We start from the raw sequence: 23,837 nt of genomic DNA on the forward strand, positions 1-23,837 counted from the left end.
TTTTTTACTAAAAACACACCTAATATAAGGTGGGACCTTGTTTTGTAATATAGTACCAAAACTACTGTATAAGATCACAAGACATTTGACTGTGTAATACATAATATAAAAAATATATGATGTTTGAGAGTGTAGAGAAACTTATCAGAGTTTCATCACTTAAACATAAGTGTTTTTATGGCTTGTGGTTATGGCTTATATCATTCATTGATCAGTTTATGGCTTTAAACTTTAAAGTGACCCAAATAATGTAATAAAATAAATCTTGAAAATCTTTTTTTTTTTTTGCATTTCAATGTTGCAAGAATGTGCTCTATGAACTCATACACAGAGCTGGGTAGATTACTTATGAATTGTAATCAGTTACTGATTACAGATTGCATGACAAAATTTTGTAGTCAGTAATATAATCTCTTAGATTACACATTTTTGGTAACGTAATCTGATTACTTTTGGATTACATTTAGATTACATTTGTGCTAACCGTTATTTGATATCACATATATTGACCTAGCCTAATCTTGTACTATTTTGACAGATACAAAAAAAAATATATTCCAAAAAATATATTTAATACAACAGCAAGAGGCGCAATAGCTTCTTTTTCAAGTGCAATGTATGGAAAGTTAATACTTAAAAAATACTAACACTAATGTACTTTGCTAGTAACACCGAATAAAACAAAATCACATCTCATGATTTTAAAGCATATTTACTTAGAATTAATTTTAGAAAACAGCTACATTACAAAAAACAATATTGAAAACCATGAAATTCACAGCAATATCACTGCTAGGTCAAATATTAAATCTAAAAAAACACTAGAAGTGTATATGACTGTATCAATGAAAAACATCAAACAATAGCTACATTGCAAACATGAATTTGAAAAAGACTAAATTCACACAGCAATTGACATTTCTTCATCCATCTCAAAACATTTTAAGTGCATAGTAACAATGAGGAAAAGACAAAAATATTACAAAAATGATTATTAAAGAACATGAAACCCACAAGAATAACATTGCTAATATATATATATATATATATATATATCAAAGACCATTTCTAGGTCAAATCTTTTATCTCAAAACAGCTTTCCCTATCCAATCTTTTTTTTCCCCCCTCGTCTCAAGAAATATCTGCGTCCATACGAAACCACAGAACTGACACAAAACAATGTAGTATACATGCCAGACCAGCATGTGGTGCTGTAATTCTGCCACAGAGATACACTAAATCATCATCGTTTCAGAAAATATAGGGATTCGATGTCCACACGAAAATGCAAAGGTGGTGTTTTCAAATGTATCTACTCTGGGACCCGGTTTCAAAAAATATCGGTTTCACTCTCCCAAAACGCCGGATCTGTGTGGACGAAACACCTATACGATACAAAATTTATGCGTATCCAGCTAAACAAGTCTCCGTGTGGACAGGGCCTTTAAGTGCATAAGGTAGTAACAATGAAGAAATCAACATCAACATTTACAAAAAATATATTAAAGAACATGAAAATTCCCAGCAATAACTTTGCTAGGTCAAAGCTTTCCGTGGACAGACAAATTGAATCCGTGGTAGGCAGAGCTTATACTGAACAGCTGACATTTTTTTCCCCATGTCTTTTTCTTAAAAATGAAAATCATGTCTGTTACATCCAGTGATTAAAAGACTGCCCCGTTCCCCTCCATTTTACATTATCTTGTTTGACCTGATTTCTGTCCCTGAGGCGACTGATTCTCGATCACCCCTTCCCCTCTCCACCTTTTTTTTTTTTTAAACCTTGAAGAATCACAAACCGTATATAAGCAGCAGGTTTTTATTAGGAAAAAAGATAAACGTTTAAACAAAGGAAATTTAGGAGTGGGCGAATCAATGAATTTGTAGAACAACTTATTACTATTGTGTAAATAATATGATAATCATGTTATCTATAAAAAAGTAACTGTAGTTCTGATTACGAGTAATTTAAAAAAAGTAGTTTACTCTAATTACAAGTACTTGAGATTTGGAATCTGATTACATAATCCAGATTACATGTAATCCGTTACTAACCAGCTCTGCTCATACACTCGTTTTTTTTCTGTTTATTACATTTGTCACATTTGCATTTTAATCTTATGTAGTTTCTTAACCTAAACATTACAGTTTGTCAGACAAAATCTCACACTCTTGTAGTTTCCTAACCATTTTCAGCACATAATGGCGCATATACATTATATTTTTCAATAATACATTACATTCTGAATTTCTGTCAACTCTTTTTTATATATATATATATATATATATATATATATATATAATATATATATCATATTATACTATATATATATCTATATATCTAGTATATATATCATGTTTCTGTACATTTCTATGCATTATAGACACCAGCGTGTGAGCAGGACTTTTATTTTGGCGTGGTGATGTGACGTCATGAGGATGCGCCGCGCTCCTGCATCTGCTGTGATTCGATTCAAGAAAGGTTTGTGTTTAAAGCATTTCACGTGTAGAAACTGTTCAACTTTAAAGTTTTACGAACAGTACAGAATTAATTGTGTAATATTTACTGTAACATATTAATGTTTTATGTAAAAGTTATTAACAATATGTGTGTGAGTAAAGAGCATCCACACTCGAGTAACATAAACACAAAAGGTGAGTCTCATCTCACTCCGACTATCAGTCAGTTTATCATGTATTTATGGAGAAACTCAGCTTTTTAGACTCCGAGTCAATTGAATCAAATGATTCACAAAATGAGTCGCTGACGTCACGTGCTGGTCAGAACCGTTTAATTCGACACAAACGCGTTTAATGAAAACTTAAACCAAGAGAAAATATTTTCATTTAGTGCAGTTTATTAAATGTGATCAGCAAATCATTAGATAACTAATATACATCATAACTACCTAAATGTGAACTTTCATTATAAGGAGTGTTATTTTATGAATGATTTGAGTGTGTAATCAGGTGATTTAAGTCAAAGTCCCTTTAAGACAAGTCATGTCACTCGGTGGCCATCTTTGAAACGCTTTGGGCATACAAGTGCAGCTCCTATCTCTTTGAATGGAGAAACATCAAATTTCCCCAAAACTGTTCACTTGCGATTAAATTTCATATTTGAAATTACCAAAGAAATCTGATAACAACTGTGTCATAAATGTGGTTTATATTGCTCAAATAGCATTATAAAAAACTTATTCAGGCTAGATCAGCCAGTGCGCATGCGCAGGTCTCAGAACGCTGACTGTTTCTATAGCAACCGGGACGCTTCTAACGGTAGCTGTAGTGCTGACTTTACCGATTAGCGATTGGCTCATTCATTCAGAAGGCGGGGCTTCCTGCGATTGAGCGGCCGTATTGAGCGTTGCATTTTTTCCCATTCAAAACTATACACGTGACATGTCTTGGTATTCTATAGTTTTGTTTAAGTCCATGAGCTCTCACTCTGACTCCCTCACCAGTGCACTGAATACTGAACTAGAGCTGATTGAGACGCACCCAAAGACTGGGTTTATTTCTCTTTCTGTTACTCTCATCTTAAACAGAACTGAGTGTCCAAAAAACTCCTGCTGAAGCGTCTGAGATCCACGTGACACACTGATGAAGATGATGTTTGTTAAAGAGGAGAGTGAAGACATCAGGATTGAAGAAGTGTTCAGTCTGAAACAAGATCCTGAGGAACAAACAGGTCAGTTTGTTTTTATGCTCTAAACTAAACTCAGTTATTTAATCTGTATTCAGATGTCCAGCTCTCCAGAAATTAAAGTTATTTTTGAAGAATGTCATATGAGCATCGTAATTAAAGTGGTTTTATTTAACATGGAGCGGGTCGAAGCATGTGGACAGACATGTTGAGATCACATGACCAGACAAAAGGTGTGTTCGACTTCATGCAGCGGCGCGCAAACCGATCACAATTTGACTTGAAGCAGTGCATGCCGGTTAGAAATTTTGTCCGACTTGAGACGGCGCCGACGCCACATGTGTGTCATCAAAGTACCGCGAGAGTGTTTCGAGAGCAGCCGGCTGACTCAGCCGCCACAGTTTCTCCAGTGCGGCTGCAGGAGCGCTGATGACGACACAGCTGCTTCACGATTGGCCAGATTCACCGCATGACAACCATCACGTGTGTTTCGGGTTTATTCGTACCTTTTCAGTTCCAATTATGGCCACAAATCTGTTTTTAGAGCGGTAGAAGCTTTTTTTTACTGTAGTCGCACTGTTTGTATTGAGTCACGTTTATCATGCAACACTGATAAAAAGCATATAATACCCCCACTTTATTAGTATTTAAATAGTATATGACTATGTTTGAAAACTTTATTCTTGAAAATATGGCGCTGTATTAAGCAGTTTTGTAAAAACTGTTTTCTGTTGCTCATGAAAACGATTCTAAAACGTCTGTGTATTTGACAAATATATTGCATTTTATTTCACTTTTTCATCTGTTGGATAAAGTATGCAAACACCACATGAGTGTCACTAACGGGAGCAGAAAGTGTCTGGCTTGACGGCTCTGTTTTCAACTCTGCCCCCGACTGCAAGCGGCTGCTCTCATCAGAGACGGATTATGACTTTGATGTGCCCTGGGCACAGGCGTCTCAAAGGCCCCCCTGACAGCACATTTTTTTGACACTTTTTTTCACTAGTATTAATCACTAGTATTCACTAGTATTAATCAATATCTAAAAAAGTTTCCGATCTCTCCTAATCATATTACAGGGGAACAGTCCGTGCATAATGTGCATTTATATTTCTGCATTTAGCAGACGTGCATTTAAAAGTCCATGCATTACAAAAACAAGCAGTTCCAAAAGCAGTTCACTTAATAAAAAAGTTGGTTTTACATTAGCTGAGGGATGTCTTTCTTGATTTCCTCCGAGAAAACTCCTCCACAACGTCATCAAAATACAGTTCCCTCACAACGATCGCATTCAGTGGCCCTTAAAGACAGCAAATTGAGACGTCTTTGACATATTTTGCTTCTTAGTTCATTTTTTTTCTCTTGCCATGAGAGCAAATGAACGTTCTCCTTCACAGTTGCTGACTGGCAGGGTGAGAAAAAGCTTAAGGGCAACATACACATTGCGGGAAAACCGACGGCAGTCCATAATCTATAATTGTTTTCAGCATCTTTGATGGTGATCTGTCCAGCTTCATTGAAATGAAAGATCTGAACTGAATCAGCTCATCAGCAAGACAGCTGTTCAAGTCATCAGAGTAAGCAGAAGAAAGGTTATGGGCTCCTGTAGTAATGTTGCTGTCGTATTCTGCGTCTGACATGAATAGAACACCAAAGAGACTATTGATGTGTTTATAGGCATCCAGTCTGTGATCAAGGCAACTGACAAGATTGTCAATGGTAACATTAAATGTGTCCACTTTAAATGTATGGCTTCCACTAAGACCCACATCACCATCTGTGGTCTCGTCAGCAAAAGTTTTTCTTTTCTTGATTCGGTGTACCTCATGCTTATAAGACTGGCATACACCAGGCACACTTAAAGCGCTCCTCTCAAAGTGTTAAAATAGCTCGCGCTGAGCTGATACAAACTCATGCAATGATTCAAGCAGTCGCACCGCTGTCAGAAGGTCCATATCACTTTTTTGCGAACATACACTCGTCGCGTGGAATCGTTCAAGTATAGTATTCCAGAACTGCGACATAAATTCAGTTTCTAGTTTGTCCATCATTGACAAATCGGAAGATGAACGTTAACTGGTCTGTGTGGGACAAATCTGGCATTGAATCAATGATGACTGAAAAATATCTGGCAACCTTTAATGCATTAGCGATTACTTGTTTTGTTTTTTCTCCCATTACGTCAATAAACTCCTCACATATACTTGATGACAAGTAAGATACGCTTCCCCGTCCTTTCAGGCCGTGTGTTTTAATATGCTCTAATAGAAATGGGTCAAACTGAGAAATTAGCTCTAAAATTCCTAGATAGTTTCCATTGTAAGGGCGAACCAAGGAGCTCATCCTCCCCCCTGAATGCCAGTCTTCTTTCGGCTAAACATTTTAGCACTGCCACAACATGCTTCAATACCTGTTTCCAGTATTCCTTCTCTCCAGCTATTTGTTTGACCAGAGTCCATCGACGGAGTGTTTTTAGATCTATGCAATAAGGCTAGCATACAAGACATATTACCAGTGCTCCTCTCATGTTCAGAAATTCATTCTGGGTGCTTCCAGTAGAGGTTGACTGATAGTGGATTTTAACGATACCGATAGCTAGGTTGGACCACACTGGCCGATACCGATTAATTAACCGATAGTTTTTAAAATGGATACTGAACAAAAACTAAAATAGTTCTTTATTTAAAAAAACAAAAGAACTAAAAAAGTGCTGAACTAGTACATACTAGTAGTAGTAATAATAATAATAGTAATAGTAAATGTTGAAATTACAACAAAATCCGTTTTATTTTTTTCCAAATTCCGTTATTTCCGTTTGATTTTTTTTTTGGATTCTGTTTTTTTTTTTTTTTTTTTTTTTTTTTTTTTTTTTTTTTTTTTTTTTTTTTTTTTCCGTTTTTAATTTTTCTCCACTCCGTTTTTAATAGTTAAAGTTTATTAATCAAAAAGCAAGTCTAATTAATTAAAACCATGAAAATACATTTTCACATCAATTTAATAAAGGTTTAACAAAAATTACGTTTAGGGCCCTATGAAATGTTTAATTTTTTTCTCACCATATTTATATTTTAATGTCTAAATATATGAATGCATAAAACAACTTAATTTATTCATTTTTTTTTTCTTAAAGAAGGAGTATGAGTTTTTTTTTTTCTCTATAATTAATTATTTTTTGTTTTATTTTTTTCTTTTTCTGGTTATTAAATGAATGAAACATTAATTTAATTTATCTTTTAATTACTGAAAATTAAGCAAACTTTTTTTGGCAAACAAGAGGGATTTACTGTTAAAAAAAGAAATGTTGTGTGGTTATTCCTTAAAAAATAATGTTTTTTTTTTTTTTCATTTTAGTAGTAGTCGTAGTAGTAGTAGTCTATGTACATTCTGCTGAAAAAAATAGACCGGACTTTTTATTTTGATGGGTTGCAGTGAATACCTTTACAGTTCTGTGGTATGTGATATGAGGCTAGTTTTTTACTCAAATCAAACGGTCAAAGCTCATGAAAGCTCTCTCAGAGCCGTTCTGGGGATGTTGTTCATGTGTTTACATCCTCATTAAGAGAGACGTCAGAAGCTGAAATCACCACGAGCGTCACATGCGCTTCAGTATAAATGAGACCTCGCATCTGCACAATTCATTAGAGTCACGCAGAACATGCAGGATTCATATTTAAATCAACTTTTAAAAGGCTTAATAGTTACAGATACTAGTCCATATCGCGATTTGATTGAAGTGCCAATGACCTACTTTTTTGATTAATTCATTCGAAAATTTGACCAATTCTGTGACATTCCACGTTAAACTGTGAATTCTGTTTTCATGACTGTTAAACTGTGAATTCTGTTTTTATGACTTTCTGTTCAGGGCACTACTATTATACCGCAGCACAATGTAATACTCTCACACTTTAACTGCTTTCTATTCTTGAAACACTTGATGATTTCTTAATCAAAATAAAAGAGCAGCGCTGAGTCTAGGAGAACTCACCAGTACCACACACACTCCGGATGGGTAGCATTCAACTCAAGCAGCGGCCTAAAACAGTTTATTTAATCACCAAACAGACACAAGTTTACTTCAAGAATGAACAATGAGGCATAGATAAGTTTGAAGTTAAGTGTTTAAAAAAACGGAGCAAACGGAAAGAGCGATCTGTATTATAGCTCTATAAATGAAACATACAGACTTTATTAGAGCCACAGAAAGACAGACGATGAAAATGGTCAATATACAATTCAATATGTACATTAACAATGATTCGGGTTGAATATAATGTAATTTATTGGAAAACTATGTGAATGGTGCTCTGTGGCGCAGCAGGATTTTCTGTCAGCTGCATTTTTTGGAAAAAAGTCGCTAAGGGGGTCTGAAAAGTCGCTAAGTTGGCAACACTGGTTCAGCGTCAAGCGTCATGTGTCTAAACAAATAGCACGTGCTGTCAGTGATTTCAACCACTAGAGGGCCGCTCTCTCGCACTGTATAATGAAAACAGACCCTTCTCAGCCGCTCCAGCTACAGATGCAACCCGGAAAACTATCTGCATGGATTTTTGCCGATACCCGATTGTTCCAGCAGTCAACTATCAGTGCTGATTAATTGGCAAAACCGATACACCGGTCGACCTCTAGCTTCCAGTCACTAAATGTGTCGAAACATGGCTAGAAGACAGCTGCAGTGCCAACAGTCCCTCAATGAGCAGCCCCTCCTAAAACTTTTACTTTCAGAGTGTCTGCTGCAGGACTGTAAAAGGAGAGGTGGAGGTGTAGCTCTGCTCGATTTAAAAGATGTCTACCATGCAAGCAAGTGTCATTTGGTCAGTACTTTTTCTTTTGAAATATCTATGAATTGTGCCGAAAGGTTGCTCCACCCATTCTGTTTATCATTATTTACAGGCAGGCCTCCAAATACTCTCCAGCCTTGTTGAAGAGGTCACAGAAATGCCTTATCAATGATTTTCCTCAAGCAAGGGTTTGACTGTTTTGCTATTGCAGGGGATTTTAAATATTCACATATAGATAATGCAGAAAACAAAACTGCAAAAGAAATGATAACGGTTTCTAAACACTTTTTAACCTGATTCAGCATGTGCATGGACCCACACACAAAGGTGGACACACTCTAGATCTAATCATCAGTAGGGGTCTAAACATTTCACCCATTGTTATTAAGGATGTACAGTAGCACTATCTGATCACTTCTGTATTTTCTTTGATATATTGATCTCTGCTACCACTGAATCTAGATCTGTCTCTGTCCCCCTCGAAAGAAAGGAGATGTTGGTATTAACGGGAAACACTAGTGTGCTGTTTATGGAGGCTATATCTCTAACCACCAAGCATTTCTGCAGACTCTGTTGATATTCTCCTTGATTCCGTTAAACTCAAAAGTTAAGAATGTTATTGATGATATTTGCTCCAATAATAGTCAGTAAGAAAACAAACAGTTTGGAGAAGATCAATAGCAGTTCAGACTATGAAAAGACAATGCAGAAAAGCCGAGCGGAAGTGGCGGAAGACGAAACTTGAAATTCACTATAGCATCTATAAAGACAGCCTTCATGCTTTTAATGTGAAACTAGCCACAGCTAGACAGAGTTTTCTTTTCAAACCTTATAAACAGTAACTTAAACAACACTCGTACTCTTTTTGCCACTGTTGAGAGACTGACAAACCCCCCAAGTCAGATTCCCAGTGAAATGCAATGAGTTTGCTTCCTTCTTTTCTGAAAAGATCATTAATATCAGGGAAGGAGATTAGCACATTCTCAAGAAATGCAGAGGTCAGACAGATTTGGCCGCAATATCAAAAAGATATACTATGTCTATTTTTGAAGCAATTGATCTATATTTTGAGCTTTGGTTATGGAAAGCGGCAGCCCCTCTGTTAATTAGAATACTTTTCACCGAATCACTTTTAAGATCTCCCCACAATGCTGGGTCCCTATTTGTCTCCCAAAACTGGGATCATCATCTTTTTTTATTCTTACTATGTTCATCATCCTCCTGATTAAGAAGACTTTTGTGATGGTGGTGGCTGTGGAGGAGGCGGAGGTGACGGCGCCCACTGGGCTGCTCACAGGCCGGCTCAAAATCACTGCTATCACGGTTACTTGTGCTAGCGCCATCTTCACTTGAAGCAGCAGAAAGAACGATGTCATCAGGTGTGTTGCATTGCTTTTAAAAAAGCTGGAGATTGTCGGCACCTTTTGTAGAAGCTTGTAATGATCGGTCAGAAGCTTGTGGATCCATTTGCAGCTCTTTATTGAGTGAATCAAGGTTAACAACAGGCAATGGTCAATCAACATTGTTAGGCAAGGCGGAGACAGAAACAATACCAGGCAGGAGTCGGGGCAACCAGCAAACAATCAAAGTTCCAGGTAACAAAATCACAAGGGTAAGGCGCCAGAGAATCAGAATAATCAAACAGTCCAGGGTCATACATGGAACACACTCAGAAAGGCAGGGAAAACGCTTAGAACTGTCAGCCGGGGCAAAACAAGACTTTGCAGTGTGTGTGAGTGTGAACGCTGGTTAAAAAAGCCCGTGATGAGCAACACCTGTGCCTGTAATCAGTCCAGTATGGGATTATGGGAAATGGAGTCCGGGGTGAATGTTAATACTCAGGTAAGGGTGCCCTCCGGTGGCCATCGGAGAGAGCCACAGAGGTCTGATTCGTGATGGAGCTGAGCTTCTCTTGCTTCTTTGCATTTTTAAAATTTTCTTTTCGTTGATCCACTTGGTTGTTTTAAACTCATTTTGACTAACTGTCTTCTACGCATGACATCATTATATTACACACTGATTTTTACTCGCCTCTAGATGTCCCTCTCAACAGCGCAGCAATGCCCCCCTTTTAAAACTATTTATTTATTTATTTTTTACCACAATTAATACTTCAGTTGCAAAAATAATCACACTTTCACAGTATTCAATGACATTTTATTGAATTAAATTAAAATAATTATTTGAAAAACAAAAAAATCATACGGTAGATTTGCCAGGGCCCCCTGCTGTTCTAGTGCCCTGGGCAAACGCCCAGTAGGCCCGTGCATTAATCCATCCCAGACTCTCATTGATCGCCGTCTGTAGCCGTGCTTCAAGTCGAACGCACCTAAATACTAACGCTGCCTTCATGTGAACCTGTGAAGAGCCTTCCTTCATGTTTGGTCATTTGTTATTAACGCGTCACACATTAAATTAGGATAAAGTCATAAATAATGCAGAAGTTGTCTAAACAAATTTATGTGTAACATTAATCCGTGTATCATTCGTTCATTCATTTTTTTTTATTTCATATTGAAAGTACAAAAATGAAAAAAATGATTTTTTTTTCTTCTTCAAAAAACGAAAAACGAGACTTCAGCTTAAATTTTCGTTTTTTGGTTCAGGGGTAGAAAAATGAATAAACAGATTGAATATTTGATATATGAATATTTTCCTAAACTGTGAGAGAAGCTGGTATTTAAAGCAGAAAAAGTGTAATTTTGGTGCCTCTAGTGTCACCAAATGGAATTGCAAAAATAATAAATTTCAGGTCTCATTCACTAAATGCGTGCGTGAACGTTTTTAACTGATAAATCATGATCAACTTTCATACCAAAATGTGTTCTGGAAATAAGGAACACCTGTGAAAAGAAGACACGCAAGAAGGATTTCTTTATAATGTTGTGATTATTATTTTTTATATATATATTTTTATGTGTTTTTTAGATATTTTTTTATTAATATTGTGAAAGTGTTTTAACATGTAACCAAGTTTACTGGGATAGCGTGCATATTGTTGACACTATCCAGAGTACATGAATAATAATTTGGCAAATCAATTTGGCAATTCGTTCCGTATGTGTTGATGTATGCTGTGTGTGGCCGTGTGTGCTGCGGCAGATGTGCACCAGTATTTTCTAAGGGCTGCATGCACCTGTGCGCATGCGCTGTGTGTTTAACGTAGTGTTGGTTCCATGCCCAGTATAAATAAGCTCTGGAGGAACAGGTGTTTGAAATAATTCACCGAAATGAAGTCTCGTGAAGTCGGCTGATGATAGATATGCAAATAAAGCTCAGTAATAAACACACTCGATGAAACGGATTTAAGGTGTGTTCTGTATATAATTTCTGTCATTTTGTTTTTGCCTCTGACTTTTAGTTTGATGTTTTATTTATGACTCATTGCCATTAAAGGGATAGTTCACCTCAAAATTAAAATTATGTCATTAATTACTCTCCCTCATGTCGTTCCAAAACTATAAGACCTTTGATCGTCTTTGGAACACAAATTAAGATATTTTTAATGAAATCCGAAAGCTCTGTGACCCTCCATTGACAGCAAGGATATTACCACGATCAACACATAGAAACATAGCAAGGACATCGATAAAAATAGTAGTTGATGACCTGTGGGCTCAGTTTTACCGTAATTTTTAATTTTGAAGCTAAGAGAATACTTTTTTTTTTTGTGCGAAGAAGAAAAAAATAATAGGGTTTTTTTATCAATTCGTTCTCCTCAGAATATCATATGTGTAAAAATTTTGCAACATATGTACGCGGATACCTTGTTTACATTCAGATCAAAGCATAAACAACGTGAGCAATGTACAGCGTATGTTGTTTACATAGGTGATACTCTCATTCAGATCATCTACTATAGTGTGACGCGGCTGATTGCGCATATTTGGGAGACGAATTGTTTGAATAAAGTCGTTTATTTTTTGTTCGTGCAGTCATGAAATCATTCATTCGAAATGATTCGTTTCAAAATGCTGGATCAGGGACACTAAAATATGCGACTTGGCGCTTTTACGAGCGATTCGTTCAACCATTTACTCAATCGATCCATTCAGGAATGCAGTTGATTCTGTTTTTCGCTTGAGAGACTGTTGATGAGGTGAAATGAAAGAAAAATAACTGACAATGTTTCGTCTAAAATTGTTATTTGATACATAACTTATTGAACTTTAAGATTGTTGTAATAAAGCAATAACACACGCACAATCTGCTGGTCTGAATATTAAAACAGCACTGTTTGTGAGATATTGTTTTTACTTTACCTTTGGATTGTTTTAGATTCTGCGGGCGAAATGCAGTGATTTCAAGCTGATTTTTTGTGTTTTGTATTGTTGATTTTTTTGAAATAACCTGTAAACAAGCATTGCTGCTTAATTCATCACTTAATATTTTGCCTGTGAAATTTCTTTTATCATGTTATTGCCAATTGTCCCAACTGTGTGTGGGGCTTTCCCCATACTGATGCCAATGCCAGTCCATGTTCCGCTACCCAACTCAAAAAAGGTCACGTCTCGATCAGAGAAAAGTGTGTGCTCATATTCTTTTATTTTATGATTGGGGGCAATTCAGTTCTTCAAATTCAGTGATCCGATTCATTTTCGAATCAAAGTCAGAGCAGCGAACTGTGCGCTCACGTGAAAGGGCTTTATGCACTGTAAAACCTGACAAAGTCACAGTAACTCAAACCGTTTGAGTAAACAGATTGCCTTTACTTAAACCATGTAAGTTTTAAAACTTTGCAATTATGTAATCAAGTGATTAATTAAGTGCTGATTGAGCTTTAGTGATGAACAGCTGCTGTTAACAAACAGCATCACCAGCTCTTAAGCGCAAAGCAAAATTTGATGGTGTCCTGAGTATTTAAACTGGCCTTTTGGCCACACCTCAAATGTTGTCTTGACCAATTAGGATATTGTCTTTTCTCGGGGTGTTGCGATGTTTGTCCCCCCCATTCATAAATCATATGTTATCTATCAAGCACCGTGGGTCCCGAATTTTCCTGCTCTTGCAGGGTATAATTTGGACATGATTCCTATACAAGAATATGATACATTTGACAAATAAACTGATGGTCAGAAACTGTTTTTCAAGCAAGAAGATTCGAACACACACAACATACTAACATGAAATATGATCCCTTAAGCTATTCAAGAGTTATTTAAAAAGACATACACAATAAGTGATTAGAAACATTAAAGTCAAATGTGTGGGTTACATAAATGATATGGAGTTAAGCAATGGACTGATATGGACAATGGACTGGGAAGTCAATCCAACGATATTGTTTACTCTCATGGCTTTACATGTGAGGGTCAGACTGTCCATGTCTTCGATTACTTGCCCCAAATTAGACAATCTCCTTCTTCGAATTGAAATTGTCAATAATTGTTCTAATGGTGTGAATGTTGTTAAAGCTGTTCTCTGAAAGAGTTGGTTAGTTATCTTGCTTCAGACTGTGGTGCTAGGAGTTGATTTACAACATCCTGCCTTTCTGTGGAATTCGTCTCATGTTTCAACCAGGCTTCCGATCGAATCTTTAATTTATCTGGTTCAGGCCTCATACGCTACACAATCCCACGGGTCTTAATGAACTTTGTTTTTCTGCCTCCATAAAAGTGACTATATATATTGTTTTCCTTGTTTATCTAAAAGTGCACTTTTTCTTGTTTTAAACCTAGCCAAAAACCCATGTGTTGCATGTGAAACACACTAGGCTTTAATTAGTATACGTTTATTGTGAAATGACTGCATTCCCGTGTAAATCCATGTTCATTTTTCCAGCGAACAATGCGCTTTCACAATTCAGCGCGTGCAGCACAGCAAAAATAGACTCGGTACGTAAACGTTCGCTGCACTGCTGCAGACGCACCACTCCTGGAACGCACTGATGGACCACAGCCTCGTGCAGTATGAACGCTGAAATCCGTTAACATTGGTTGGTATAAAAAAAAATACGCAACACATACACACTGCAGACGGAGTATGTGTGAAACGTTATTATTTTAATGTAAAGAGAGATAATGTGTTAACCGCTGTCGCTGCTTAGAAGTGCAACATTGTAAAGGGTCCATCTGAAACAGCATAACGCTCCGAATGCTTAGTAATTAAATACATCGGTATGGCGGTATATTAAAAATGAATATCGTAACGAAAATATACACCGGTTTTCGATGTAAACCGGTATACCGCCCAGCACTACCTTGTCCCAACTTTTTTGAGATGTGTTGATGCCATGAAATTTAAAATCAACTTATTTTTCCCCTAAAATGATACATTTTCTCAGTTTAAACATTTTATATGTCATCTATGTTGTATTCTGAATAAAATATTGAAAATTTGGAAACTTCCACATCATTGCATTCTGTTTTTATTCACAATTTGTACAGTGTCCCATCTTTTTTGGAATCGGGTTTGTAGTTATCCTGCTGGCGCCGATACAGGATGGCTGCCTCCGTGACGTGCTCTGCAGTTGTTTTTGTTTTTGTGTTTTTGTTAGTTTGTCCTGTCTTTTAGTTACATTCCTGCAATCAGTTTCACCAGGGACGAATTGCTGGACATTCGGCACCACACATCTCCCGATATATTACTGGTTTTCGACTAATCTGATGTTTTGCTGGACATTTTCGCCGGCGGAGCAGCTGCGCTGATCACGCGCTTCAGGACGCGAAGACGAGGAAAGAGAGCTGGGGCGCTTGTGAAACTCAGAAAACGCGAATTTGAACGCTGTTGCCTAGCATCCATCTGGCAAATCTCCGCTCTCTACCCGGCAAATCTCCGCTCTCTACCCAACAAAACGGACAAACTCCTTCTGCTCTCCCGGACAAATAAGGATTTCTCACACTCTGCTGCTCTGTGTTTCATGGAAACTTGGCTAAACAACGCCATTCCAGACAGCGTGCTCCATCTGCCGGGCTTTCAGCTGTTCAGAGCAGACCACGATGCAGAATCCACGGGGAAATCACGCGGCGGCAGGACATGCTGTTACATCAACGAAAGGTGGAATACAGATGTAACAGTGTTAAAGAAGATGTGCTGTTCAGATCTAGAAACACTCTTCATTAACTGCAAGCCGTTCTGTTCACCACGGGAGTTTCACTCGTTCATTCTGGTGAGTGTTTACATCCCTCTGCAAGCGCACGTGAGCCTGGCTTTACAGAAACTCGCTGATCAGATCACAGACACAGAGCAACAACACCTGGACTCTGTTTTAATCATTCTTGGTGACTCTAATCATGCAAATCTCTCCCGTGGACTGCCCAAATACAGAAAGCACATCACATGTCCCACCAGAGACAGTAATATAATGGATCACTGTTACACCACAATAAAGGATGCATATCAATCTGTCCCACGGGCAGCTTTGTGGCTCTCTGATCACTGTTTGGTTCATCGTATACCGACCTACAGGCAGAAACTAAGGACTGTAGAACTGTAAAAAGTATTAAGGACTGTAAAAAGGTGGACTAATGAAGCAGAGCAGGATTTACAATCTTGTTTTGACCACTGATTGGAGTGTTTTTGAAGCTGCTGCCACCGATCTGGATGAGCTCACTGAGACTGTAACATCTTATATGAGTTTCTGTGAAGATATCTGTATTCCTACCAGGACTCATCTAACTTGCAACAATGACAAGCCGTGGTTCACTGCAAAACTCAGACAGCTCCGTCAGGCCAAAGAAGATGCTTACAGGAATGGGGACAATGTCTTGTATAAACAGGCTAAATACACACTGGAAAAGGAGATCAGAGTGGCAAAGAGGAATTATTCTGAAAAAAATAAGGACTCAGTTCACTTCCAGCGACTCAGCATCAGTGTGGAAAAGTCTGAAGGAGATCACCCAATTACAAGGACACCATCCCCCAGCACTGTGGAGAATCAACAACTGGCAGATGATCTAAACGAGTTTTACTGCAGGTTTGAAAGAACGCCCATCACCTGCCCTGAACACCCCTCCATACAACCATTCACACCATTTACACCTCTTGCAACCTGCCCTGAACACCTCTTCACACAACTGTTCACACCTCCTGCAACCCCCCCTCTCCCCCATACCTGCAATTCAGATCAGCGAAGATGAGGTGCGCCAGGTCTTCCGGCAGCAGAAAAAGGAAAAAAGCAGCACCAGGCCCAGATTGTGTGTTACATCAGTCTGTCTGAAAATCCTCTGCTGACCAGCTGGCCCCCATCTTCACACAGATCTTCCACAGATCACTGGAGCTGTGCGAAGTCCCTTCATGCTTCAAACACTCCACCATCATCCCCATCCCAAAGAAATCCAAAATTACAGCACTAAATGACTACAGCTAGTGGCCTAGTAACGCCTGTGGGCTGTAACGTCTGTGGTCATGAAGTAATTTGAAAAACTGGTGCTGGCCCACCTGAAGGACATTACTGGACCCTTACTGAATCCTCTTCAGTTTGCCTACAGAGCAAACAGGCCTGTGGACGATGCAGTAAACATTGGACTGCATTATGTTCTACAACATCTAGACACACCAGGGACATATGTGAGGATCCTGTTTGTGGACTTCAGCTCGGCCTTTAACACTATCATCCCAAACCTTCTCCTGCCCAAACTAACTTAGCTCTTCATGCCCACCTTCGTCTGTCAGTGGACCAACAGCTTCCTGACAGACAGGCAGCAGCTAGTGAGGCTGGGAAAATACACATCTAGCACCCGTATAACCAGCACTGGAGCTCCTCAGGGCTGCGTTCTCTCCCCACTGCTCTTCTCCCTCTACACCAACGACTGCACATCTAATGACCCCCCTCTGTCAAGCTCCTGAAGTTTGCTGACAACACCACACTCATCGGCCTCATTCAGGACAGTGACGAGTCTGCTTACAGACAGGAGGTTAAAGAGCTGGCTGTCTGGTGCAGTCTCAACAACCTGGAGCTCAACACACTCAAAACAGTGGAGATGATCGTGGACTTCAGGAGAAACCCCCTGCTCTCCCTCCACTCACCATCATGAACAGCACTGTGACTGCAGTGGAGTCATTCAGGTTCCTGGGCACCACAATCTCTCAGGACCTGATGTGGGACATTCACATTGACTCCACTGTGAAAAAGGCCCAGCAGATGTTGTACTTCCTTCGCCAGCTGAGGAAATTCAACCTACCACAAGAGCTGCTGAAACAGGTTCTACTCCGCCATCATTGAATCCGTCCTCTGCACTTCAGTGACTGTCTGGTTCAGCTCAGCTACCAAATTTGACCTCAGAAGGACTACAGAGGGTGTAGTCCGGACTGCTGAGCGAATCATCGGTACAACCCTCCCTTCTATTCAAGAACTGTACTTATCCAGAGTGAGAAAAAGGGCTGGCAAAGACCCTTCACATCCAGCACACTTCCTCTTTGAACTGTTGCCATCTGGTTGACGCTACAGAGCTCTGAGCACCAGAACGACCAGACACAGGAACAGTTTCTTCCCCCAGGCAATCCATCTAATGAAAACTTGACAATAACTGTGGAATACACAACACTATTTATACACACATACACTTATTTATCTAACACACATACTTAGTCTACACTTCAAATTTGCACATAATATACCTGTACATACAAAACTGCCTATTGTAATATACCTGCACATTAGGGCTGGGCGATATATCTAACGATATGATCATGCGCATCTAGTCAGTAAATCTGGTTCCGTGATTAGCGCTAAATCGCCATCACCTGGTTTCAAATGGAGTGGCACTTAATAGACAGAGCTGTAGATCACTGACAAGCTACCCAATATCGCGTTCATTATCGCAGGCGATTCATCAGGTGATGGCGATTTAGTGCTAATCACGGAACCAGATTTACTGACTAGATGTGCATGATCATATCGTTAGATATATCACTCAGCCCTACTGCACATATAATTGTCAATTTGTATATAGTTATCCTCTACCGACCTCAGTGTGTATCAGTCTCTCCTCTCTTCCTTCTCTGCAAACGTCTTCACTGCTAAAACATCATACTAACCACGACAAAATTAAAAACTGTTGTGATGCTCGGACACTCTTCAAAACCTTATCTTCTCTTCTTAATCCGCCTCCACCTCCTCCTCCATCGACTCTTACAGCTGATGACTTTGCAGTTTTCTTCACAAATAAGACAAGAACCATCAGTGACCAATTCTCCACACGGATAACTTCACAACGACTAATGCACACTCTCTCTCCTCCTTCTCTCCACTCTCAGAGATGGACGTTTCCAAACTTATCCTGTCCAGTCATCTTACTACTTGCCCACTGGATCCGATCCCCACTCACCTCCTTCAAGCGATTTCTTCTTCAGTCATACCTTCACTTACTCACATTATCAACTCCTCTCTACACTCTGGAACATTTCCCTCAGCATTTAAGCAAGCTCGGGTAAGCCCACTGCTGAAGAAACCATCTCTAAATACAGCACTTCTAGAAAACTACAGACCGGTATCCCTTCTTCCATTCATTGCAAAAACACTTGAGCGAGCGGTGTTCAACCAGCTCTCTATGTTTCTTGTACAGAACAACCTTCTGGACAGCAACCAATCTGGCTTCAAAAGCGGCAACTCAACTGAGACTGCCCTGCTCTCGGTTACTGAAGCCCTGCGACTGGCAAGAGCAGCTTCAAAATCCTCATTACTCATTTTGCTGGACCTGTCTGCTGCTTTTGACACCATTAATCACCAGTTTCTCCTGTCCACCCTCAGAAAGATGGGCATCTCTGGAACCGCACTCCAGTGGCTTAACTCCTAGCTTTCTGATAGATCCTTCATGGTGTCTTGGAGGGGTGAAGTTTCTAAGTCACAACAACTTGCTACTGGGGTTCCCTCAAGGCTCAGTACTTGGACCACTTCTCTTCTCCATCTACATGACGTCATTAGGATCTGTCATTCAGAAGCATGGCTTTTCCTATCACTGCTACGCTGATGACACTCAACTCTACTTCTCATTCCAACCGGATGACCCAATGGTAGTTGCTCGCATTTCAGCCTGTCTGAGTGACATTTCTAGCTGGATGAATGACCATCACCTTCAGCTCAACCTTACTAAGACTGAACTGCTGGTGGTTCCAGCTAACCCATCGTTTCATCACAACTTCTCTATACAGCTGGGTTCGTCAACCATAACTCCTTCCAGGACAGCCAGAAACCTAGGAGTTGTGATGGATCATCAGTTAAGCTTCACAGACCATATTGCTACAATGACCTGGTCCTGCAGTTTTGCATTATACAACATTAGGAAGATTAGACCGTTCCTGTCAGAGCAAGCCACCCAACTTCTTGTCCAAGCTCTTGTTCTCTCCAGACTGGTCTATTGTAATGCTCTCCTGGCGGGCCTTCCTGCATGTACTATCAAGCTTCTGCAACTGATCCAGAATGCAGCAGCGAGGGTTGTCTTCAATGAGCCAAAAACAGCTCATGTTACTCCTCTCCTCATCAGGTTACACTGGTTACCAGTAGCCGCTCGCATTAAATTCAAGGTACTGATGCTTGCCTACAAAACGACCACTGGCACGGCACCAACATACCTAAGCTCATTAGTTCAATCTTATGCGTCCTCCAGAAGTTTGCGCACTGCAAGTGAACGACGCCTTGTGGTGCCATCCCAAAGAGGTTCAAAATCACTCTCATGGACTTTTTCCTGGACTGCGCCCAGCTGGTGGAATGTGCTCCCGATCTCAATTCGAAAAACATCTAAAGACCCATCTTTTTTGCCTGCACTTAACCAACTAATACTAGTACTTACCTTTTCTTTTTCTTGTCTATCATATTATTAAAAAAAAAACAAAAAAACCCTGGCTACGTGTTCTGTACTAGACTAACTGAGACTTGTCATAGCAGTTGTATACCGTTGTTGTTCTCTTGTTGATCTGATTGTTTCTATTGTTCTCATTTGTAAGTCGCTTTGGATAAAAGCGTCTGCTAAATGATTAAATGTAAATGTAAATGTTACCTACTTATTTGTATTTTTTATTCTGTCGCTGTCATTCTGTTGCACTGCGGAAGCTTATGTCACGAAAACAAATTCCTCGTATGTGTAAACATACCTGGCAATAAAGCTTATTCTGATTCTGATTTTGAAAAATTACATCAATTTGCTAACAGTGTAAGCAACGCAGATAACCATAGCAACATGCATGTACCCAATAACATGAGAGCAGTAAAAAAACATGAAACATAGCAGCTGTATGCTATGTGGGTATGAAGTTCTCATCTGAACTTGTTCTTGAGTCGGTCACATAACTCGTGGAGTCCATTTCAATAATGTAGTGATGCATGAAGTAGTGCTAGCTCGATCACTTCTGAATCAGGCAGCTTATGATAAATGTGTTGAATTCACGTGTTCAAGTTAACGAACTTGAATGAATCGGAGGTGAGTCCATTGGGGAAACGAATTCCACTTACTAAATTCCCAATTCCAAGTGATGATGGTGTTTTGCCTGCTGAAATCACCATTTAATTAGCCATTGAGCAATGTGAAAACTACTAAAAATACTGAAGGACCTTATATATGGATGATTAGGTAGGTGTCGTATCCTATAGGTTGATGGGGATCAGCTGAGAGTCAGCTGATGCGAGATTGACTAACCAACTCAGATTGCCTCCAACTCACACACTGGCGAGTAAAATCTAAGAATTTATTAGTCGTTGGTTAATATAAGACATCATTTAGTTGCCCAGAGTTAAGTTTTAGTTGCATATGCGAGTGATTTACTCACAATGTAGAGGGTTGCCTAAAGAAAGAGCAGCGTGTTTCAACTCTAGCCCTCAATGTCCACTTTTCTGCAAACTCAAGCTTTCTAATAGAGCTTTCTACCTTCAGCTTTCAAAATAATACAGAAGACCTTGATTAGCATGTTCAGGTGTGTTTGATTAGGGTCGGAGCTAAACTCTGAAGGAAAGGGGGTTTCAAGGGCCTGAGTTGAGAATTTCTGGCAGGTGTATTGGGACAAGTAGGACAGTGTCCCTTCAGAGCAGGTTTGGACACCTCTGGTACAGGATCAAGCATATTGTACATGTTGTTGATTTTGATGCATTACCTAAACATTTTGATGTTTTTTTGTATTGTGTCATTAAACTGGGGATAACTTTTGTTTGTTTTTTTACCTTAGACCACCTTGTGTTGAAAAAAGAGAAAGAAGTACTCAATGACATTGAAGAGAAAGATCAATATGATAAGCTGCATGATTTCACAGCTGGAAACAAATATTTTAGGTGTTCACATGCTGAAAAGATTTCCACACGAAAAAAAGCTCAAAAGACTGGAAAAACTAGAAGTGATTTCACTTGCTTTCGGTCTGGAAAGAGTTATGATCAACAAGGAAATCTTAAAGTCCACATTAAGGACACCCCTTTCAGATGCCAACATTGTGGAAAAAGTTTCACTTATAAAGTAAGTCTTAACAGGCATATAAAAATTCACACTGGAGAAAAGCCGTACACCTGCCAACAATGTGGAAAAAGTTTCACTTATAAAGTAAGTCTTGACAGGCATATAAAAGTTCACACTGGAGAAAAGCTACACCTGCCAACAATGTGGAAAAAGTTTCTGTCATCAAGCAAACCTTAGCCACCACATGAGAATTCACACAGGAGAGAAGCCTTACACCTGCAAACAGTGTGGAAAAAGTTTCTGTCTTCAAGGAAACCTTAGCCACCACATGAGAATTCACACAGGAGAGAAGCCTTACACCTGCCAACAATGTGGAAAAAGTTTCCGTCAACAAGGAAGCCTTAGCCACCACATGAGAATTCACATTGGGGAGACCCCCTTTAGTTGCCAACACTGGGAAAAGTTTCACTTATAAAGGAAGTCGTGACAGGCATATAAAAATTCACACTAGTGAAAAGCCATACACCTGCCAACACTGTGGAAAAAGTTTTGCTCAGCATGCAAACCTTAAAGTCCACATGAGAGTACACACTGTAGAGAGTCCCTTCACCTGCCAACAATGTGGAAAACGTTTCCGTCATCAAGGAAGCCTTAGCCACCACATGAGAATTCACATTGGGGAGACCCCTTTCAGTTGCCAACACTGTGGAAAAAGTTTCACTTATAAAGGAAGTCGTGACAGGCATATAAAAATTCACACTAGAGAACCATACCTGCCAACTGTGGAAAGTTTCAGTCAACAAGGAAACCTTAGCCACCACATGAGAATTCACACTGGATAGAAGCCTTACACCTGCCAACAGTGTGGAAAATGTTTTCTCAACACTGGAACCTTGAAGACAACATGAGGGTACACACTGGAGAGTCCCTTCATGCCCATTGTGGAAAAAGTTTCAGTCATTATGGAAGCCTTAGCCACCACTTGAGAATTCACACAGGAGAGAAACCTTACACCTGCCAACACTGGAAAAAGTTTTGTTCAACATGGAAACCTCAAAGTCAATGAGAATTCACACTAGAAAGAGTCCCTACACTTGCCAACTGTGTGGAAAAAGTTTTAGTCATCAGGGAAGCCTTAGCCACCACATGAGAAATCACACTGGAGAGAAGCCTTACACCTGCCAACAGTGTGGAAAAAGTTTTGCTCAACATTGGAACTTTAAAGTCCACATGAGAATACACACTGGAGAGACTCCCTTCATTTGCCAGCAGTGTGGAAAAAGTTTCAGTCATAAAGGAAGCCTTAACACTTGGACATAGAGAAAAGTCTTAGTCATGCCAACAAAGTGTAGATGAAGTTTCACTCAAAAAGGAAACTTAAACAGGCACACATGAATTCACACAGAATAGAGGCCTTACACCTGGCAACAGCATTTAGAGCGTTTCATTCAACATGGAAACCTTAGAAGTCCACATGAGAATTCACACCACAGTAAAACCCTTACACCTGCCCCCTGCAAAGTGAGTAGAATTGTCAAAGATGGATCAGTACCAACTGTTTGTCCAACTTCGTATTCAGAACATGTAAGTATAGCATGTTATATTTTGTGAATGTGCTTGTTAGCATGCTGTATAAGTTTATTTTTAAGAAGTAATAAAATTGTGCTTCTGAATTTTATAGGCAGTGAGCATTTTGGGGTTAAAAATCACAAGATCTTGTCTCTGTGAATACAGTAAGAGAAAATTACAACTTTAGCCACATAAGCATATTCAGAAAGGCTTTTGCAAACATACTTTATAAAGTGCGATACTTGTGTTATGGATATGAAGGTGGACCACGAAGAGCTGGTATTGATCCATCTTTGAGAAGCAACTTTTCTGAAATACCTGTGTGTACTTGTGTGGCAAGTATAATATTGTTACACTATTTTAGGGGTGGCGAATGTCTGTCCTGGAGAGCAGCAGCCCTGCAGAGTTTTGCTTCAACCATAATCAAATACAGCTGAACAAGCGAATCAAGGTTTGAAGGGTAACTATAAAGCTACAGGCAGGTGAGTTTTAATTAGGGTTGAAGAAAAACTCTGCAGCGCTGCG

General features: G+C 39.3%; 1 long non-coding RNA gene across 1 annotated transcript; it reads left to right on the plus strand.

Annotated features, from left to right (window-relative positions):
• Positions 1–2,382: 2,382 nt before the first annotated feature.
• On the plus strand, positions 2,383–22,399 carry LOC122142546. The gene is made up of 3 exons (XR_006158664.1): positions 2,383–2,482; positions 3,549–3,691; positions 21,523–22,399. It is a non-coding gene; the product is annotated as an uncharacterized LOC122142546 (long non-coding RNA).
• Positions 22,400–23,837: the final 1,438 nt, after the last annotated feature.

This window comes from Cyprinus carpio, unplaced genomic scaffold (assembly GCF_018340385.1).
Source record: "Cyprinus carpio isolate SPL01 unplaced genomic scaffold, ASM1834038v1 S000000001, whole genome shotgun sequence".
Lineage (NCBI taxonomy): Eukaryota > Metazoa > Chordata > Actinopteri > Cypriniformes > Cyprinidae > Cyprinus > Cyprinus carpio.